Source organism: Calonectris borealis, chromosome 2, assembly GCF_964195595.1.
Source record: "Calonectris borealis chromosome 2, bCalBor7.hap1.2, whole genome shotgun sequence".
Taxonomy (NCBI): Eukaryota; Metazoa; Chordata; class Aves; order Procellariiformes; family Procellariidae; genus Calonectris; species Calonectris borealis.
The window spans coordinates 54,271,549-54,293,959 of record NC_134313.1 but is presented as its reverse complement, the minus strand read 5'-3'; positions in this window follow the sequence as shown (position 1 = coordinate 54,293,959).

Sequence of the window (22,411 nt, the reverse complement as noted above, 5' to 3'; positions counted from 1 at the left end):
GGAAGTTATAATCCCAATACGAGCAGATGAACAATTATGGGAATACCAGAAGATGTTTGGAACAGATTTTTGTCTGAAATTTTTCTAGCAGATTTCATCTGGAATGTAGCACTGGAAGAGACCTCCTGAGTTACCGAATCCAATTTCCTATTATAACCGCTAACAAAGTCAGAAACACCATGAATTTGGCAAGAGCTCTGCGATGGTAAACTGCCAGGCTCCCTGGCTTGGCTTCCAGGGGGAAAAGCATAAGCAGGTAGCCAGCCATGGCTGAATTTACTGAAAATTGCTACTGAAAGGTAACAGTTTCTCAGGGACTGGAAGGAAACTGGGGTTTGCAGGGTTGAGCACCAGGATAGAGATTACAGAGCAGAATTACAGTGGAGTCTGCCCAGGGGAGGGCTGAGGATGGCTGGGTGCCTGAGGGCTTGAGAGCCAGAAGGTAAGAAGAACCTAAAAAGCTCCAGGACAGAGGCTTAAGGGATAAGAAATATCTGTTTGTAAATTAATCATGCTCCCCCTTAAAACAAACTGGTGAAAACAGCTCCTGAAGAGCCCCAGCACTGTAACTTCCAAATCTCGAGGGCAATTTCTGTCAACAGTCTTGCCTCCTGAGCCAGCCTCACAGACCTTGGCACTGATTTTTAGTCTCTTACCTCTTAGAGCTCAGAGCAAGACTGGGTTTAGCTGAATTCTAAATGAAGGCCAAGGTAAATTTTTATCTAACCAGCTGTGGGGAAAAATCCAGTAAAATAGCTTTTGGGGGCAACCTATCCATGCAAATTTAAATCACTAGGTAGAAGTCTATAGTGTGAAGGAGTTCCTTGTGAAATGTTGGACCATAAGGACTTGTTTCGGAGCAGCAGGGCAATGAAACGTCTCTCATCCTCAAGTGGGGTTCCCCACGAGCGGTAGAGCTGCCCGAAGCTCTCCAGCTACCAGGCGATGGGAGGGTCAGAGAGGAGGAAAGCTTCCTCCATGCAGAGCCACCCACCAGCATCTCTTTTAGTGATTCTTGGCAGCTTGTGACAGGCTCACTAGACTCCCCAAGGCCAAGTACATACAGGAGAAAGGATCAAACTATGTAACAGGTTGTTGGAGGCTAAAAAGAGGTGGATTATTTTCATGCTGCCCACTGTCTTGTGTACCAAATTTGTGAGCCTGACTCAGTCAAGGCTGTGCACACTGCTACATGTGAAAGTAGTGGACAGACATGCCATGGACTCCTTCCCTTGGAGGTGATGATTTGAAATGCCAAGTCTTACCCTAAGGCGGGAAATAAGCCCAAGCAACAATCCATGCTGTGGACCAACCAGATGGAAAGCAGCTTTGCAGAAAAGAACCTGGGGGTCCTTGTGGACAACAAGGTGAACGTAAGCCAGCAATGTGCCCTTGCTGTAAGGAAGGCTAACAGTATCCTCAGCTGGATTAGACAAAATGTTGCCAGCAGGTCGAGGGAGGTGATCCTTTCCCTCTGCTCAGCACTGCTGAGGCCACAGCTGGAGTGCTGTGTCCAGTTCTGGGCTCCCCAGAATGAGAGAGACATGGACCCACTGGAGAGAGTCCAGCAAAGGGCTGTGAAGGTGATTTAGGGATTGGACATATAAGGAGAGGCTGAGAGAGCTGGGACTGTTCAGCCTGGAGAAGAGAAGGTTTGGGGGGGATCTTATGCCTGTGTATGAATATCTGATGGGGAGGTAAAGAAGATGGAGCCAGGCTCCTCTCAGTAGTGTCCAGTGACAGGACAAGAGGCACTGAGCACAAATTGCAATACAGGAAATTCCATTTAAACATAAGAAAGTACTTTTTAGTTGTGAAGGTGGTTGAACACTGGAAGAGGTGGCCCAGAGAGGTTGTGGAGTCTCAAAATTTGACCAGACATGTCCCTGAGCAACCTGGTCTCACGGGCCCTGCTTTGAGCAGGGTGGTTAGACTAAATGATCTCCAGAGGTGCCTTCCAGCCTCGGTTATTCTGTGATTCTGTAATTCTATGTTTCTAGGATTTTTACTTTTTTATAGCAACTGCCTCACGACCTAGTGATTCTTTGTGTAGAATACAGGAGTGATTTGCACAGCGCTACTTGGAACAAAAGAATAACCGTTAACAAGCAACCCTGAGCAATTTTTATTATACTTTAGCACCTGTTAGGGAATGGGATTTTCCTGGCCCACAGTGAGGCGGGAAAGCACTGTGACCCCTACTGTACAGTCATGAGGTGATGAGGATTTATCCACAGCTGGGCCTTACAATTAGAGGTTTTATTTGCAAACATAAAAAAGAACTCTTCTGGTTTTCTGCCTGTGCAGAAAATAGATGCAGGCTGCAGAAGACAGTCTCAGGACAGGAATTTGCCCAGTTAACTTGACACTTAGGAATGCACCAGGTAATTTTATGGTTAATTCACCAAACAGGGCTCAAAAAATGCAAGCTATTAACGTGATCCGTGCCTACCTCAGAATCCTCTCCCACTTCTCGTATATACTTCCCTCCTTTCCTCCGACCCTGACCACACTGTCAGTGGCTGGCCCCGGCTGCCTTGATGCTCTCTGTCTCTCCATGAGAGGCAGCAATCCTTTCTGGATGCTCCTCCTGGCCAGGTTCAGGGGGGAATTAACCCCTTGCATTTCTTTCTGTGCAGTGCAGCACGGTGCTGGGGGCAGCAAAGCTGGGGAGACCACCACACCTGTGCCTCTTGTGGACCTCGTCCTCAAAGGGCACAGCAGCATCTCCCAAGGGGAATCTCACAGGAGCATTTCATCCTCTGACTCTGCTGTCCTGCTGCCAAGGAGAAATGACAGCCTGGCCCTTTGTCAGCAGGATGCATTTTAATGGACTGTCGTCGTCCCCCCGAGAAGTCCACCTGGTGAGCCCATCAAAACTGAGGAAACACTGAGTAGCGCGGGGTTTGCTGGGCAGCAATATGCTTGAACAACTTCTGAACACACTGGTAACGCTTTCTCCGACACCCCTTGGTAGGCAAGTTCGTTCCTGAAGACGGACCCGGTGATTTCATCACCCCTGCCCCTCAGGGTGGAAAGAAACCGTCCTGGAAAAGATGTCCCCTGTCTCCATCCCTCAGTACAGGTTGGATCCAGAGCAGCCCCCGGGCCTCGCTGCCTCAGAGCCACGCTGGCACAGTGGGGGAGAGGGGAAGTTATCGAAACCTGATAAATGGCCATCTTGAATGACTTCCTTCTTTGAGCACAGGGCACCAGGCAAGGAGTTACTAATTGCTGGGAGCGGAGCCGAATGCCAGCAGGCATTCAGGCAAGAGGTCGAGTCTCGCTCTTGCCTCCTGTGTATAAGGGAAAGAAAAAAAGAAAAAATGTTATTACACTTTATAAAACTCTTCAAAAGTGAAAAAAGTGTGATCTTCTTCTGATGCTGTCTGTCACTTTCCCCCTTTGAACCATCAGGAGTCAAAATTTGATCTCCATGGTAAGTCAAAAGGCCATCCCAAGGTATCTGGCAGATTTGATTTGTTTGAGGGTAGAGTCTTCTCAGCTGGATTTTAATTAGCAGTTGATTTTCTTCAAATGCAAAAAGCAAAGGGTGTGGGTCCTGCAACACAGAAAGGAGATTTGCAGCACATCTTGAAAAGCTTCATTGATTTGTCTGTTTTCCTCAAGCACTGCCATATTCTTCTGTTTTCATGTGGAAATATACAGAAGCATAAACATAAATGGAAGTGTGTCTTATGAACTGAGGAGGAAAAGGATAACAAGAAAAATTCAGACCAAGCATTTAAGGACACTATTTTTTCTGCAGTATTGCTGTGTAAAGCAATCTTGACATCACAGCACAATCAGTCAAATATCATTTGGCACAAATTGTCCTGTGACTTCACTAAACAACATATTTGCTAATAGTTATGGCTAAGTAATGCAAAAAAAATCCCATGTTGTAAATGATGTATTGACCCACTGATGGACAACCATCATCTAATACATTGTTAGATAATGTGTCAGCCAGCCACATAATTGGTAGACTAATGAATACGATAGTTCATATATAATTTACTCAAAGAAATATGCCTAATTTCCCAGATTTAAATAAATAATTCAGCTAGATGTGTTTGTTAGCAGAGAACCATTTGTTAGCTAATACGAATATTTTCTTAAGGTCCAAGTGAACAACATCTTTTTACTGCATTTGAACCGAGGCTCTTTAGAGAGTTTATAGCATACCTGCCAACTCCTTTTTTTACGGGAAAAAAATGACTACAGATTACAAATGTACCTACCTGCTCATGTGTTTCCATAAATTCAAGCAAAAACAATCAGCTTGGTATTTTTCCCGTCAAAAAGCCTCTAAAGAGCCAGCTCCATAACAAACTCGAATGTCTGTGGATAAGTGCCTGAATTCAAATGAACCGTTGCAAATCTTTATTTGAGCTCATTTGTCCATTTGCAAATAATTTCTCTATAAATATAAGCTTCAGCTTTTGGCAAATGCATCCAATCCAAGTAGAGACCAGAGCAGAATATAGAGTTGTGTAAAACTAGACAGCTCAGCTGAGCCAGGTGGATGTTGCAGTGGCAACAGGAAGACCTGGCAGGACTTGGGGAGGTGCGAGGTCTTCTGGAGCTGAGGCCTCCTAAATTGGTGGGAAGGAGCATTTGACTTGATTAACTACAGGTTTGCAGGTACAAGTGATAAGACCAGGACCAGAGCCTTTGCACTGTTGTTGCTTTCTCCTGCAGTTGCTCTTTTGCTTCTCAAGAGCTTGCTCAGGAGACCCCGGACACTAAACTGTACACAGGGGACTCATGCTGTAGTGTGGAGTCACGGGGCTGCGTCAGGGACCATCCTGAGCTTAGTGCAGACGTGCATGGCGCCTTCTGCCTCCTTTGCCTAAAGATGAGGTTACCATGAAGTACACAAATCTCATCAACCCTTCTTCACCAAATCTCCAAAACTTGAAAAGAACAGCCATCATTTGTGGACAGTTATTTCACATGCTAAGAGGCTTCAGCACATAACAGCGAAGCTATCCATACATATTTAATACAAAAAAGAATTCCTAGAAGTGCAATATTTTACTTGCAAATAGTGCTGATGGAGTATTAGTGGCAATATATTGCACTGTCCTTTTAAAACTGGTTAAGAATAAATGGACTCAAACCTGCTCCTGCTGGAAGTGTTACCAAGCTAGAAATGTGAATTCATCCCTGTGATTGCTTACATATATCATACGAAATCCCATCTACACTTCAGTTTCACACAAAATGTTATAATAAGGAGAATTAGGAACTTAGAAACAGTCAAAGGTCTGGAAATCAGCATTATCTTTAATTTTAAAATAACACATTTAAAATTAAATCTGCCCTCTTCCATCTAAGGATTTTATTTCCTTCATACCTGAATGGATATTCATGGGAATAGTAAAATTCACTTGACCATAGGTGTATTCCTTTGGAAAAATCTACTGCTGTTTCACATCATAAAGAAACAAATTTTAAAAAATTTAAATTATCCATTTTTTACTTAATCTCATTCTCTGAATGTCTAAACCATTTTCAATAACATTGTAAAAAATCAATCTGAAGCAATCATCTCCCATGGAAAATTTCAATGTGACTTGTTAAAGTGTGGTAAGGTTATTAGTAAGTGAAATAAACTATAAATAGGTTTACAGAAGAGCAGATTAGGCACTTTTAAAGCTAAATTTCACACTGCTCACTACGCTTTGCATAAGATAAAACACATGCTACAATCCCAAAGCAGTGGTCATTGCAAATTGATGCACATTTTAACTAGAACAAGGCACTGGGTACCCATTAACTGATTTTATTTTAATTTAGCAGTAAAAGCTTTCATTATAGCCATTAGACAAGAGAGAAACCTTTGGCATTAAAGTAAGAGAGAAAGCATATATAGAAATAAAATAAAAATTTAATTTACAGCATGGGGACTGATAAGTTTATATTAACAGAACTTAAAGACTTAGATCTAAATAATTGAATCTGATTAATACAAATGGGAAATATATAAAAAACATAAAAAATCTGGAGAGAATTCATTTTAGAGCTCTGTAGATGGAGACTAACCCATGTTTTAATACATATTTTTCCATTTATGGCTTGAGGAAATAAAACCAAGTTGTTTTCACAGTTGTTTGTAGTGTATTTGTAGCGATTATAATTTTCCACACTTTCTTGTAATACTCAGTTGGCAAATAGGGCAGAGAAATGTACATGTCTGCAGGCACGATATTCCACCTGTTCTTTTCCTCAGTTCTGGGAATACTTCTTTTCCTGTATTTTCTCAAATCTTAGCTTTAAAAAACACATATTTTGGAGCAAACCAGGCCATCACCTTCCATTCACTATTTACAGTGTCTATTTAGAAGAACCATGAATTTGTTATATTAGGTCATATGAATAAAGAAAAAAAAATTAAGCATCCAATCCATATCAGAATGGAAAAAAATCCCTCTGAAGCCTGGGATAGAGCAAGTTGGGGATATTTTTTAACGTGATTCTTCTCCTGGATGCTCTACACAGCTTTAATACAAACAGACTTTGGATAACAGCGCTTGATAAGAGTCTTGGTAAGACTCTTGATAAGACTCTTGATAAGAGTCTGATTTGCTGTCGGCATGGTTTCTGCCTGACCCTGGGAGACAGAAGAGAGAGGCCAAGAGACAGAAGTGGCTGTGTCTCTAACCCCCTGTTTCTTGTCCAACCCAAACGCCGTCCCATGGAAAGCGGGGTGCCAGGGCTCAGCATCCTCAGAGGCTTCACACCGCCCCTGAGCTTGCCAGGCTGTCCAGAGCCTGGGGATGCCAGTGCTTACCCAGGCTCCAGCACGCACCCAAACACCGACACGTACCCAAACACCAGATGACAGAGTCAAATTCTGTTTCCGTCTTTCTCAGACATGTTAGTTTTAACAAACCAAAAGCCAGCCTCAGTACAGCTCTTAATTCTCCTTTCTGTGTCCACATGGTGCTAAGTAGCACACAGGGCTCCTGACCCATGGTGCAGGCTCCTCAGACACACAGACAATTTATTCTGCTCATAGAAATAGCGACTGTTTGGAAGACATACTGAGCTCTGCTCATCTTGCCAACTTAAGCTTTGCCTATCAAGCGGGACACACATATTGTGTGATTCTGACATGGCAGAATCTGCTAAGAAATTCATCCTTCCATCACATCCCTCCTTGAATTTCAGCTTACAACGTAAATATGTATAAAATGCATATTCTAGCTCTGCAGAGATGCCTTTTCTAAAAGAGCATCAAATCCAGTCCCTGTAGCAATAAGTCCATTTGCATACAAGTGGGCTGAGCTGTTCTTCAGAGGGATCTGAAGCCCATTTTCCAAGCAATCAGGGATTTATAGTGTTCCTGCTGTGGAATTCTCCATTTTGCTGTAGTCAACAAAGTCACCAGGACTCTGCGACGCGCTGAGGTCCACCCGCACAGAACAGCTTGCGAGACTGGGGCCTGGGCACAAACAATAACAGTTTTCTTGGCAAGCTTGAAAGACCTTCTTGTTGGCAGATTGAGGAAGCCCACGCTTCTCCTACTGCACTGCCGTTGATCAGTATCAGAGAAGAGCATTAATCAAACATGCAATACCATTATTTTTCCAAATTGAGGTCTCAGGACTGTGATAAGCACTTCTCTTAACACAACATTGCACAAATATTATGCAACCACACTTCACTTCAAAACTGCTGCGTTGAGAAATTTGAATAATAATGGGTACTTTTTGGAAATATTGCTCCAGTCTTGCTTCTGTCTAGGCAGGGAAGGCTGATCACGGGCAGAGTGCTATATGCTGCATGAGTTAATTTGTCTTTTTATCTGCTTTTGGCTCATAGTTCACTTACAACTTTGTGAAAAATGACAGAGTATCAACATCTTGCCATTAATGGGCCATGTGACAGACGCCCAGCACAGCAGGCTGAAGAGAAGCATCTGAGTCCTGCAAACTCTCCTTACTGCTAGATTTACTGATGGATGACAAAGCTCCACGGTGCTGACAAAGACGTTGCTGACCTTACTTCCAAACATGCTAGATGGTTTGCAGTTTACAGCAGTACGTCCAGGACATAAGATACAAAAACCAAGCATGTTTTTAGGGGGGAAGGGTTGATTTTTAAATATGGAAAATGGTTCAGAAGCAGTGAAATCTCCAAAGAGAAATGTTTTGGAAATGTTTCTGTGATGTACAGAAAGATCAGATCTCTCTTTAAAAAGTGAATCCATAGAATAGTAGATAATCCCCATCTATTTCCCCACATACCACCTGTCTTCTACTAGAAACTTTATTATTAGCCTGTGACAATACTTAAACTGGCCAGATCATGTTAAATATTTGGAAAGAGGATGCTTTTATAAATGGAACTTTGCCAGTGCAACAAAGCACTTCTTACGATATTTCTTGCTAACTTCTGTTTGGATATTAAACATTTTTTTGTTTTCCTCCACACAGAACAAGCACTCAGCTATTTTCAGGCTTTAAAAAGGGAACAAAAATTAAGATTACATGTGCTTTCCTTTTCAGCCCGCTTTGTCTCTGAGAAGCAAATAAATACATCCTTCTTGCCTCTTAGGATGAGTATCAGAAAAGTAAAAGTAGGAGACAAAATAAAAGCTGAGTCATAGCTACATACATATCACTGAGTCATAGCTATATGCATGGTAAAACCAAAAGCTCATTACGACAACTTAGAGAAGTTGTTCATGTACAGCCTATGGTTCATTTGCGTCAGCGTTTTAGTTCAAGCCAGGAATTGCTCAAAGATCACTGTTCTCCACACTGTGACGCAGCAGCAGTGCACACGAACTAGATTTCTTTGAGGTGAGGTACCCCCAGGGAAGCCCTCCAGGAGGACATCTAATGTACCCCAGCTACAAATGGGCATTCAAGCCACAAGACCGGGCTAGAGCCAGCCAAAAGGAAAATCCCTGAAAAGCACATCATGTGGATACATGGTCCTCGGCACCACTTCTCGCCTCAGATCCACTTCCATTGTTCCTTGCTGAATTCAACATAATCAATGAGTGCTGAGGAGGTCAGGAAAAAGTTTTGGGGTGTGTGAAGCTGTACTTAGGTCAGGTACAACTTGCCCCCATTCTGCCCATCAGTGGGGTGCAGTGATGGCCCATCAGGGTTTATGGTTGTTCCAGCCAAGGAACTGGGGTAACGTCAAATCCCAAATCTCAAGATTGAGGGGCAGAGTTTGGAAACAGAGTAAATAAGCTGTGGTCTTAATAATAGCTCATACAACCATGATGTCTAAGGGGAGTCAATGAGACTCCAAAAGCTATATGGACAAATTGAGTATTTTTGTAGTAAGAGGGATCCTGTGTGAGTATTGCAGCTGGCTTTGTGACCTGAAAGGCAGACAGAGAGGAGCTCTTCAGTTTGGGAAGAAGCCATGAGCTGCAGGAGAGAGATATCGGTAAAATACTCCTCAAGACGCTGAGAACACAGAAATGTGGACTTACTGCCTCGTGCAGGTGTGCTGTAATGCTAAGGAAAGGACGACTTTCTGTTCCCACAAACGTGAGCTGCAGTAAAGGGTGGTGTCTTACCTCTGCTCAAGCCCAGAGAAGATAAATTCTCATGGATGTCCTGGGTGCCCAATGTGCTCAGCAGGGACTGACCGCAAGGCTTGGCCAACCAGCAACACCAACAGACTCTGTCTCTGGGGAGCTGGTGCAAGGTCCTTACAGAGCCGAGTGCTGGGGAAAGTAGGCTTCCCTCATTAAAACTCACATACCTCGGAGGTGCGTTTGACCTATGTATCATTTACGATTGCCTTTACAGTTACATCATTATTGCAGTAAGTACGGGTGGATTTCTGTCCCACGTAAGAGAGCTTTGATCCTAGACAAGCTTGAAATATGCCTCTCCCAATTTGGAGACAAGACTTTTCTTTTTTAGTGTTCCTTCTGTTTTCTATTCCTGCATGTGTTTAAATGGTAAGTACTTCTCAAAATCATAGCTAGACACAGAGAAGAGGAAACATCCATAGCTTCAGCTTTGCCAGAAAATAATGATTCAAGCTTTAAAATGAACGCGGGGGGGAGATAAAATAAATAAAGGCCAGTTCAGATAAATTCTGGTACATGTCCAGATGTGGTGGGTTAGGCTGGCCAGCAGCCAAATGCCCACCCAGCCACTCGCTCACTCTCCCTCCTCAACAGGACAGCAGGAAAAAATGAGATTAAAAAGCTCATGGGTCGAGATAAAGACAATGAGATCATTTACCTCTTGCCATCATGGGCAAAACAGACTTGGCCTGGGAAGAATTAATTTAATTTATTGCCACTTAAAACAGATTTTGGTAATGAAAAACAGTGACCCAAGATGCCACCATTTTGGCTGAGGGGCTCGGCTGTGCCCTGCAGTGGGTTGGCTGGAGCCGGCTGGCAGCGGCACGGGGCAGCCCCGGCCTCTCCTCATAGAGGCCACCCTGCAGCCCCCCCCCCGCCAGCACCTACCCCCAACACACCATGCAAAACATCGCAGAGCATGAAGAATCCCTTCCAACTGTTTGCAAACAGCACAGGGATAACCAGGCAGCAGTTACAAAAAGAAAAAATGTTAGTGCCACAGCTTTCATTCCAGAATATGCAATTACATATATAATTTCTTAATAACGGGGAACTCAGTACAAATAATCATAAACATCTCTTTTATCCATATTCAAGACTAGATCCTTTGAATGTGATGTTTCCAGATAAAGCTCTATTTTCTGCAAGGATATAATGTTGTTTTTGCGGATTTCATTCTTGCGTATTAAATCTAAATATCTTTGTATTTTCCACCTGGACACCAGAGCATTTCCATATTTCATGACACAAGATTTAGAAGTTTCATCAAAGCAAATGCACCTGCTCAGTTGTTGTGAGACTTCTGTTGTACAAAAAGTGTTAGGATCAAAATACTTCTGAAAAGGTCAGGAGAATCCACACGATATTTTCATTCAGTCCAGGCAGGAAAGAACCTACTTTATGAATAAATATCCTTCAAATAACTCACTCACAGCAGGAGAAGCAAATCTAGGAAAAAAAATAAAGGAAATCAGAAACTTAAAAAGAAACTTATTAGCATGCCTCAGAGAAAGAAAAGACTAGTGAGGTCTGACTCAAGCAAAATCAAACTTCACATTAAACAAATTGCACCATTGATTTAGCGCAAAGTCTTGACTTTTCCTGGTAAAAGAACATGACAATAAACTGATCTCGTACATCTGTTAGATTGAACCTTTCATGTAATGCATCAGAAGGTGTTTTTCAGCACATCCCATTCTGACAACATTAATCAGCAAAGCCCCTATCAAGCCAGAAAATTTATAGAATAGAATTGCAGGATGATTATTAAACCAGAGGCCCTGACACAGCGAGAGCCTACCTACGGGGACTAAGTGCATGACAAGCTATGTAAGGTGTTTTTCTGGGAGGCTGTGATTTTTTCCAGCACAAATGAAACAAAGAAAAGATCTCTGGAGCCATGGAGGGCTGAACCTCAGCTAAAATTAGGGGACTTCAAGCCAGAACTGGAGGCCCTCAAAATACTATTTCACTAACATGGAACGTCAAGGAATCTCTCTGTCAGTTTAAGATCCATTTGCTATATTAAAATCCAATACCATTAAAAATTATGTGCCAAGTAGAAACAAAAAAAAAAGTAGGCAGAGAAATTGTATAAATTTTGAGATGGGCTGAGTGTATACCTCTTCACAGTTATGGAACTTTCAATACTAAGCTTCTTCCCTGGCTTGCAAGTGTGACAATGAACCCTAATCGACTGATAAACCCAAACCCGTGTGAGACGTCTGTGGGGAGCCAGTCTCCATTTCTGAAGGGCTGTGGAGGTGCAAGGACAGTGTCACCCAGGCCTACGGGTGAGGGACGGGGCCACCACGTGCTTTGCGCTGCCTCGTGCTGCCTGCTCCTGGGTGCGGCTGGCGGGCTGGACAAGCCAAGGGACGATTGTTTGTTTTGTTCAACAAAATGATCTTTGGGAGTGTAGGAAGTTCCGTTCAAAATCTTGAAATTATTTGAGTATGAAGTCTCTGTTCAAGTATGTTTAGAGGATTTCCAAGAAGTTATCATGAAACACCTCCTTGTAATATTCCCAGTGAGGATTACTATGACATATATGTTGGGAGAGAGACAGAAATAACCAAATTTGAAAGCTTACTTTTATGTTTCCAAGATTTTCTGATGAGTGGAAAAAACCTATATTTTCAAATCCACTATCCCTTGAATTTTCTTTAAACATTCAGTCAGAGATAGATGTCCAGCATAAAAAATATGAACCCATCTGGCCAAAAATGGGAAAAGTTATAAGTGATTTGACACCAGAGGCTTTTCAGGGAAGCTTTTCAATTTGTCGGGGCTCCTGTCACCTGGTGTTTATGTGATGTAAGGTGCCCAAAACGCTGTTATCTTGGGTGCATAATATCTGTAGCATACAAATATTACACCTGTAGTTGTTCAGACAGGTCATTTATAAATAGGTAGGGAAAAAAGTGAAATCTTTCCCAGTGAACTGACATGTCCCTGTACTTTTAGGCAAATTAATGCAATAATTTGGACTACGCCTTCAACTATAGGAAATTGTAGTCTAGTTTAGAGCAAGGCATCAGTCCTTGCCAGGTCAAATATTTCAATTTACCCAAAATGAAGCCAGTTCCTGCATATTGATTGCTCTCCCTAGCTCTAAATTATCACTGATTACTTTGAGAGCAGAAGTGTTGATAGTTTCCTGCTATTACTGACCTAACTGAAATTAAGTCTATAGTATAATTTTGTATTTATAGCTCCTAAAATATGGCTGCAGTGCCTTAGTGTTTCAAAGTTGTTGTTTTCTTTTCCTCTAAAGAAAACCTTACAAAATAAAAAATACTAATGACAAATTCTTTTTTGGTCAACAGTAAGTTCTGGAGGACTGATAATTCCTTAAAATATGTATATAGAATTCATGTCAGTGATCTTAATTTGCAATGCTTAAGAATTCAGCTTTCCTCCATATGTGAGGCTTAAGCACCTTCATGTGGCATGGTGTGGTTAGGGGGAGGAGGAGGAGGATTTTGGAAAGATTCGGTAATGGTAGCTTGCTGAAGTACAAACTCCCAGCACCTGCTTGTCCAGAGAAGCTCAGGACATGCAGTAACACCAAATCCATGTTCTGCCTGGTCAAACTCCCTCAGATTATTTCCTTCCAGACAGAATTCCACATCCTCTCAACCACAAGATACCAGTCCCTTGTTGGGCTGCTCCTCAGAGAAGCCAAGCACTGACCTGGCACAAATCCTAACCTGTAGGGATTTCTCTAGTAAAGAACTGGAGCATCTTAATGGGGTAGAGAGAGGGAGGACTGCACAGTTATAGCTCGTGTTCAGTTGACTGAATGAGTACAAGCCTTCAGTTCCCAGAGCTGTCAATCTGATCTTTTTCACAGATCACTTTTTTCTATCTTAAGAATACACATGTCCATGCTAGACCAAATTGTAGTGTCTCTTCTCAAGTAAAATGCGATTAAATGCATCAGTATAGTCAACCAGAAATAGGCTTTCTTACCCTTCTCATTTGCTTTCAAATTGTGTATGGGAAAAATAATATGTCGATAAAAACAGAAATAGATGCAGAACAAATAGCCGAAAACTCAAACTCCCTCTTTTGGGATCTTCTGTCAGCAACACCAATGTTCCTGAAGTAGCTCTCATAATCTTCTGAAAGTAGAGAGCAAACAGCACAGTCAAAATAAGTATTTTACTAAAGGATCTTTTGCATGGCTGGTGATACTAAGTAATTAAACACATAAAGTATTAATTTATATTTTCACAATTTTTTCTCCATTCTATAGGAAGAACTAATACTATGTGCAGACAGAATCAATCATCACAGGGAGAATTAGATCTCTACATACAAATGAATAACCGTTGCTGTCAAATATTGAAAAATTAACTAACATCTCAGAAGGGGACCTTTGCAGCACAACCACATAGAGGAGTCTGTGCATAACAGAGGAGGATACAAAAACCACTTCATTATCACTTCTAGGGAAAATATTTTTTAAAATCTTAAAATCTGCTTTCTTAATTCTATAAACTAATAAGTGGTGCAAACATGCAAATCTGCAGCATACCATCTGCTGTTCTCTTTCTTGAGAGAGATGATTATGCCATCCTCCTGAGACGTAGTGAATAATGAAGTTGCATAGCGTTGCTTTATATTGTTTGTGAGGTCATATCTGAGACCCACTTTTCTATGCAAGAAGCAAAACTGTAGTCACAGCAGCAAATTTCCGGACAAGGTTTAGATTCAACCATACTAACTAATCTGGAGCTCACTGTATCCATTTGCTTTTTTTACATTCTACTGGTTGTAAAAAAGAGCAAAAGATGTAACCAGGGTTGATCGAAGTGAGGAAAATTCACTTGCACCCTTTGAAATAAATTGAAGAAAGAGGTTCTTTTTCATTTGACTGCTTATTTACAGTGTGTTTTTTTAAAGAATTTAACTTTATAGAAATCCAGGCTTCACCTAGCCTGAAAAAGGGAGATGCTGGGGGAAACGTGAGAGGGGGGAGCTCCATCACGAGTACCAGAGAACTCAATCTCAGAGCTGTTGACCATAATGAAAGTCCTTCCGTGGCCTCCTGTGAGCCTGGGGTCAGGAGCTGAAAGTAGGGTAACAAGGAGGGGAAAGGAGATTTTGACAGACAGCTTAAATACTCTTGGAGTTTTTGCCATCAAAAGCTAATTCTGCAAATGAACGAGCAGTGTCGAGAACCACAGAGTAAAGTGAATGGTGAAAATAGGGAATGTGGGTTTTTCCCTCCAGTAAAGCAGAAGTATTAGTAGTTTGAGGGCTTTCATCATATCACATCTGTAGACTTTTGAAGTGTGCTGAGCTCAGCTCATAAGCAGGGTCAGCTGATTTAGACAACTAGCGCTCAGTACAGTCAATACAGCCATATTGGTTTATACCTCCTGGAGGTCTGGACCGTTACCTGTTTGTCATTGAAAGAGGTTTGGGTTAGCAGATAGCAAGTGCTGACTGGAAAAAGATTATTGATAATAACTACTCAGAGCAATGCTCGTGGCCTAAAGCAGGAAGAACAGCAAGCTGCAGCAGAAAAAATTCACCTGACCAGAATAAGCATTCAGCAAGACATTCTGCCATCCATATCCATTTATTCTTAGTACTGTTTTAAACTAAAATAATTCTTCAAAGTATAAAGACCGGAAATATGCAGTAGAAATTTCTTTATTAGGGAAGCATTTTTTCCCCTGTTAGGTTACCTTCAAGTGGATGAATAACTTGTACCTGCACCTATTCCACCCCTTAAAGGTCTAGCTAACGTTTTTTTTTTTCCCCAGAAAAAAAGCATTCTAATGCAGCATTTGCTTCTTAGGCATGAGCAATTCAGCCTAAAACTGAATGTTAATCATAAGACACTACCAAGGAAGAGCAACCAAAAATGTCCAATCTTGCCATCAAATTTGGAGTCAAAATCGTTGTGCTCCCTCCTGGAACTCCCACCTCTAATGAGACAGTTAGGAGAAAACAACATGCAGGGGAAATGCTTTTATCAGTGCAGAATTAATTTTAATTAATGGAAAGATCTTTTTTTCTCCAGACTGCCTTACCAGTCAGAACATACATGTAAAATCGCACCACTAGCGACTTTCATTTATGCTCTTACTGTGGCTGAGTTTGAGCATTTTTAAGTTCTCTCTCAAGTGAGAATTATAGCTGAGATTTTACCCAACACTTTTGAAGGAATCAAGCTCTGCATTCCTGTTAGACAGCAGCAGGATGTGAATGTCTACAATCTCCAGGTAACTCTGAAAGTCCCATCAGTTGCTGTTAACTGTACCATCATACTGCTGGAGCCTCAGAAGAGGGCATCTCTTGATGGTCACCCATTATTTAGCACAAAGGCTGAATACTCAGATATGCTTCTGTGTCTGTGCTTGTCCCTATTGCTTTTATGATATTCTTTTATAGGGCTGATTTTCTGCAGCAAAGGGGAAAATGCCTGTAATGAGACAAAACTTTGAGAAGACGGGTAGCATCTACATTACGCAGACAGGAGCTTCCCTTGGAGACCTTCACATGAATTCTTGCCACAGAGAAGACAGGAAACTTGTCACTTGCTCCAGGACTGCCTCACTGTGCACCTGGCATTTCAAAACAAGTTCAGTGCTCAGGTTCAGCAGACTGGATCCCACGCACCGTTTCTTTGGTTTAGTTGTTTTCTTTTCCTCTTATTTTGGGCAGTGTTGCAGAGAACCCTCTTTGGGGACCAACTTTCTTAAGTTAGGCATGATTTCAGTCATGGGACCTCCTGGGCTCAATGAAATAAAACAAACAGATGTTTCAAGTTTTGGAAGGAATGTAACAGTGGAAATAATAGAGAGTGATAATGCTGACAAGATCCAGCTCAATCTAAAAATTACTAGGCAACTTCTTCTACTACACAGTACCGGATTCATTTTTCTCAAAGTCTAGTTGCAAAATCTAATTCTTAAAGTTATCTGTTTTATTTCTTAGATCCCAAAGTGATGCAGGGGGAACCATTATCGTGTTTTTATTTGTTCTTTTGCCCAAAATTGACACTTTGCCTAGCATAGTGTACATGCCAGTTTAGATCACAAAGTTTACAGGTAAGATCCTTCTTTTTGATTTTGCTCTGTTCAATACCCAACAAAATTAAGTCAATAATTTTTGGTGTTTCCTAAGTGCAAGTAATTAGGTAAAGAGAACACTGGGCTTGAAGATACCAGCTAACCCTAACTTCATTTTGGCACTCATTCTGGTTATATCGTTGACTTTGGTGTCACACATTTTGGTGTTTAAACATGTCTAACATAGGTACACCTCCAAGGAGGCTTCTGTGAAGGAAGTCCTTGGAGCACACCAGCGGCTAGTGGCAGTGCTGGCAGAGCCCAAGATCTCTGTCCTTGTCAGTCCAACCAGGTACAAGACATAATGCTAGTGAAAATAATTTGGCACAGGTTTATTATTACAAAAAAGACCATCAAAGCTGGAAAAGAAAATATCATTTGCTTGGGAAACCCACTCATTTGCATACGTAATCAAATGTTCAGTGGGGCTTGCAAAAGTCTCCATTTTGAGTGATGGACCCTTGAAATAGCACTAATGAAAACACTTCTGTTCTGTATTTCCTGTGTGTACTTTAATTTCATTTATGAAAAAGAAGGCTTGATTGTATATTTTCCTCTGCCATTTGGTAGCCTGCCATCAAAACTCTAAGTGACATGACACACAATAGATTTATGCACCATGAAGCAGGCACAGTAGGGGTTTGGGGTATTTGTGTTTTATTTACAGTTAAACAATACACAGGGGGCTGTCACACTAACAAGGTATATAATGATTGACTTGCTCAGCCACTCTGAGACCTTTACTCTGATACAACTGAAATCTCAATAAACAGGAAATTTATATTTGAACAGCTGCTTGTTTTGAAATGCTGTGCTTTATCTGCTTCCTTTTCTGAACAGTACATATGGTTCATTCCCATTTAATTGAAAAAGATATTTCATTTGTTCAAGCTGAGCCATACTTGTACATATTAAAGCTCTTAAAGTGAGGTTTTGCTTTGTTCTTTTCACACTTCTCTTTATTTAACATGTCATTTGGCCTTTTGATATACACGGTTGCCAGACTATCCTTAGCACTGTAACTCTGAACTTTCTAATGCCGCAACTCTCTTGTATTGGAGGCATCATAATACAAAAACATCAATACGGCCATCCTGTTGTGTGAAATCCATAGAATAATTTAACCATTGTGTTACTTGGCTCATTAAACATCAGACTTGTAATGGTCCTTTATCTCATACAACAATCATAAGAAGACAAAGTCTCTGGAAAGCAACGTCATCCTTGAAGCTTGGTTGTGTGAGTTTCAGGTGCAGAGATGCTACCTGGAGCCCTCTCCAAACAGTCTAGAACAGATTCGGGGACATGTAAGCTAGGGCTGTCCCACTCTTACTTGCTGAATAAACAATCATCAGTAAAAAATAACTTTAAGCAATTATACATGTAAAGTAAGGCAACAATTTCATCTTTCAGCTGTGAGGAAGGTTTTATCCAGCTAATCCATTTTTATCCTTAAATTCTGAGGCATAAAGTCCTACTTTGTAAGTATTAGGTCTTGCACAGTACAATTTTAATTCCATAGGCATTAGGGATAGACTTCTTGCTACTAGATCACACAACAGTTCAGTTGAGTTTGGAAGGCACCAAAGGTGCCATTTGTTCTTCACTGAGTGCTTCATTCCATTCAATCTGGTCTAGAAATGATGAAGGACATCAGCCGTGACAGTTACCATGATCTTTGCAACAGGTGGGTTATGCAACTTCAGCGCACGGAGCTGGAGCTAGTGCCTCCACCACAAAAGACTTAACCCAGTCTATATGTGCACTCTTTGCGGTTTCATTAAATATAGAGTGAGTTTTAAAACTTGAAAGTTCTCCTGTCATTTTTCTGTGCCCACACATTTGAGCCAAACAATGGGGCTCTGTGAAAAATGATCACTCAATTACTGAGCATTTGGCAAGTGAGGAGTCGCAGGGCAAAATCCTCAGCCATGATAAATCAATACTCCCTGATTTATATTAGCTGAAGTTCTGGCACTGCAAGTCTCTGAGTAAAGCAGCCACGCTAGACGAAGTGAGGAGGCGTGTGCCACTCTTTCACCATAAAATGAGGCCTAGCAGTCAGCTTCTCATCTCCTAAAATTCTTTTATATGAATCAAAACAGGCTCCTGCACGAAGAATTCAGGTTAGTTTGTCCCTAAGCAGTGATCTATCTCTTGTATCTTTTAATTTACATAAGAATACATGTGTAATAAATCATTTCTGTCATGCGAGATGTGCAACACTCATTGAAATTCACTGGCAGCAGCTGAAGAGAACATACCTGCAACAGGCAACTAGGCTAAGCCTTGTGGGTTAGCTCTTCTGGGTGTAGATGTGTAGATCTGTATCACCCAACATTCAACTAAAAGATTGGCCACTGTCTGGTTTTATACTAACAAAGACTGGAGAGAGGGACACATGGAAGTAACTGAAAAAGGTAGAGCTGAGCACACATCATTTCCCCTTTTGAACCTGTGGAGCTTCAGCCTATTGATCTTTTTCCTAGCACTGGATATTTCTCTTAAAGGAGGGACTCTCAGCACAGGTAAAACTCCACTAACAGCGGGAACTTTTTGAATTGGACGGCACTGACCATGCCTGTGGGTTGTTTTTTCCTTACATAACTATCTTATTATAGTGTTGCTTATATTTTACTTTGATAACAATAAGTAAGTGTGTAGTTTAAAGGCAGGGCTTAATATCTCGTTGCCTATGTTAGCCAAATGACACATCCTGTGCTTCTCCAGACAGGCTGCAGATAAACAAAGTGCTTCTCCTTAAACACCGTTTACCTCACATGAGCAATCTATAAGCAACCTACAAGTGTTGCCAAACTAGCAGCAAAGTTCCCTCACGTTTTGCCAGAGGGGCAACCTCCTCATCTTCTCTAACTTTTTTGCAGTTGTTTTGTTTTAATGTTTCTCTGTCTTTCAAGGTGGCCAGTGGAGAGAATTGGCAGCACATTCCCCCTTTCCATCCTCAAGCTGCCCTTTCGATGCTCCCAGTCCATAACAGAGGTTGTAATATTCAGCTACGTTCTGCACTGGCAGCTTTGCCGCCTGAGGCACAAAATTAGGTCTGTTTTGTCTTGCAGTGGAGCATATATTTGCAATCCACAATTCACCTCAAAGGCCATAGCCAAACTAGCAACAGCAGATTTAGGAGTTGCTGTAATTAAATCAGCTGCAAAGACAAAAGAAATCAGAAACGTGCTTGTTGCTTGCCAGAGGAGCAACAAGAAATAATTAGCAGTAGATTGGGATGTCCCAGGGTCTCTGTGTCTGTATCAATAGTGCTAAATAAAACCATGACCAAGTGCTTGCTCCTTTTGCCTACACTTCTTTTCCCCTCAAGCCAGACAGCCTCATACAGATGCATCCCCCCGCCTATGCTCCTGCCCACCCCTCCCTCAGCACCTGCGACCGCCCTGCTCCGATCTCCGCAGCCCTCCTGGCACCCACAGACCAGCTCCTGCGGGGCCGGGAGTGGTGGGGAGCCCTGCCCTGGGGGCAGCCCCACAGGACGGCTGAATGGGGGCTCCCTGGCCTCTGGGGCCTCCATGAGGGGAGCAGCTTGCTAAGCCGGAGCCTGCAGGGATGGCCGGGGTACGGGGTGATGCTACTCGGTGTTTTCAGGCTCCGCATCCGTATTCACAGGGAACGGCCGTGCTGCGTTTTACAGGTGTGCTGAAAGCTTTTACCCACTGAGAGAGGCCCTTTAGGCTTCTGCGTTGCTTTTCCTGTTATCTGCACAAAAAGCCAAACCAGAGGTATTTTCTTTCGTTATAGCGTGGACAGTAGGGCGTGAAAAATAGCCAGGAAGCCTGCACTCAGGTTTGTCAGCTGAATGAAGTATTCGCTCTCATCAAAACTCAGAAATACTCAGACTCAGGTTTGGATCCTCACCTTCCCTAAAACACAAATGTGCTGATGTGAGCCCCTGGGTTAAAACTAGGAAAAAACCCTTGCAGATTTCTTCCCAGAGATCTGGGGAAAGAGGGGTCTTTCCTTCTTTTTCTGTACTTGCATTGCCAAAGCTAACGTCAAGAAAAATGATTTTGTGAGACTGCGATTTCTTTGGACAGATATATGAAGTCTGTCTTACCTTTCAGTTCTGAACAAATTGTTCCTTATGCCACTTTCCGTTATGAATGTCTTGGGATGTTTGTTTGGTTTCTCTCTGGCTTGCAAATTAAAAAAATAATATAAAAGGAAAAGTATACTTACTTGTTTAAGCCATCTTTTAATCAAGACCGCACAAAAATTGCTTCCCTAGCTAATTTAAATAGCAGCACTGCAATTCTTATATACCTTTAGATACTGAATTTAATCAAATGAAATCTAGTTAATGTAGAAATATACTCCCCAAATAGGCTTTAATGAATGAGGACTTACCAGAAAACCTTTGGAAATACAGAAATGCAAGGAAGCACATTAGATTTCAAGAAACATGTTCTTAGGAGAGCCACCCAAACTCAGAGTTTGTTCATATACCAATGAACACTACATAGTCTTGTCATCCTCAGAGAAAATCAGCCTTCAGGTCCTACTCTGAGTAACATCCCTGTTTAAGAAGGGTGCAGCCACAAACACTCAGATCCCGCTGAAGTCAACAGCACTTAAATGATACTGGCCTGTGGGTATGTGACTCAGTGCTTTCCTGAACAGGTGTGGGTTTCATCTGGGCTTAAAAGCATCGCCTGACTGAGGGTTTAAATGAACACTGTCAGCTCAAGCGGTGGCCGCTGTGAAGAAAACTGCAGCATCAGTTTTTAAGAAGAATTCCCTGTTCCTTTATATTCCTCATAAAGGCTAAAGAAATAAAGAAGTAGTGCTTTACTCTTTGCTGATATAAAGCCTTCGCCTTTATGTTATACGCTGGGAGAGCATAAAACATACCTTTCATCCAAGGCCTCCATCGATTCACCTTCAAAAATTCTTAGTTCCATAATTATTAATTTTCCTTGTTACTTTAATATTTGCGTTCTGTTGAACTCCAAATGCCTAAATCAATACACTTCTATCTTTTAAGCAGCTGACAGAACAGGCATGTATTGGAGCAAAGGTCATGCCACTAAAACTTGTCTCTGCATGCCAAGGTAACTGCTGGACTCTCACATTACTGGTACGGTGGCTAAAACATTTCTAGCCATCAAACTGATTCAGACATCTTTGAACTGTCCCTATTCAGTAATTAAGTATTATTATTCTACATTACAAATGGGAAGTGAAGGCCAAGGGTCCCATCCAACGAGCTTTGAGGCTGGATGTCTCAGTGATTTACTCCAGCCTCCACAGAAAATCAGTGCAGAGCAGGGACTTACACTCATATTTCTGGCAGGAGTCTAACCCCTTCACATCAACTGCTCAGGGAAGTGAGCAGTATATTTATATTTAGTCCACGCTAATCTAAATTTACCTCACAGCCTCCTAACACCGTGAACCTACATATAGTTTAAGAGTCTGTCACAAATGTTATCTGAAACCTCGTTCACTTTTTCGTAGATAAAGCTCTCCTAGCAGATGCAGCTTTGACACAAAGCAGGCAAGAATTTCAGATATGCTTTCCTGAGTGTTAGTGAAAGAGGCTTGAAACTTTGCTACCAGAAGGAATGAAGGCTTGCAATTGCTTCAGAGTTGCAAATCAGGAGCAATCTCATTACCACTGGTGGCATTGGTCTCATTGGTATTGGTGCGATGGCAAAGGTACAAAACCAAAGTGAGTCCAGACACAGACCCACCCCTTTCACTAGGAACCCTC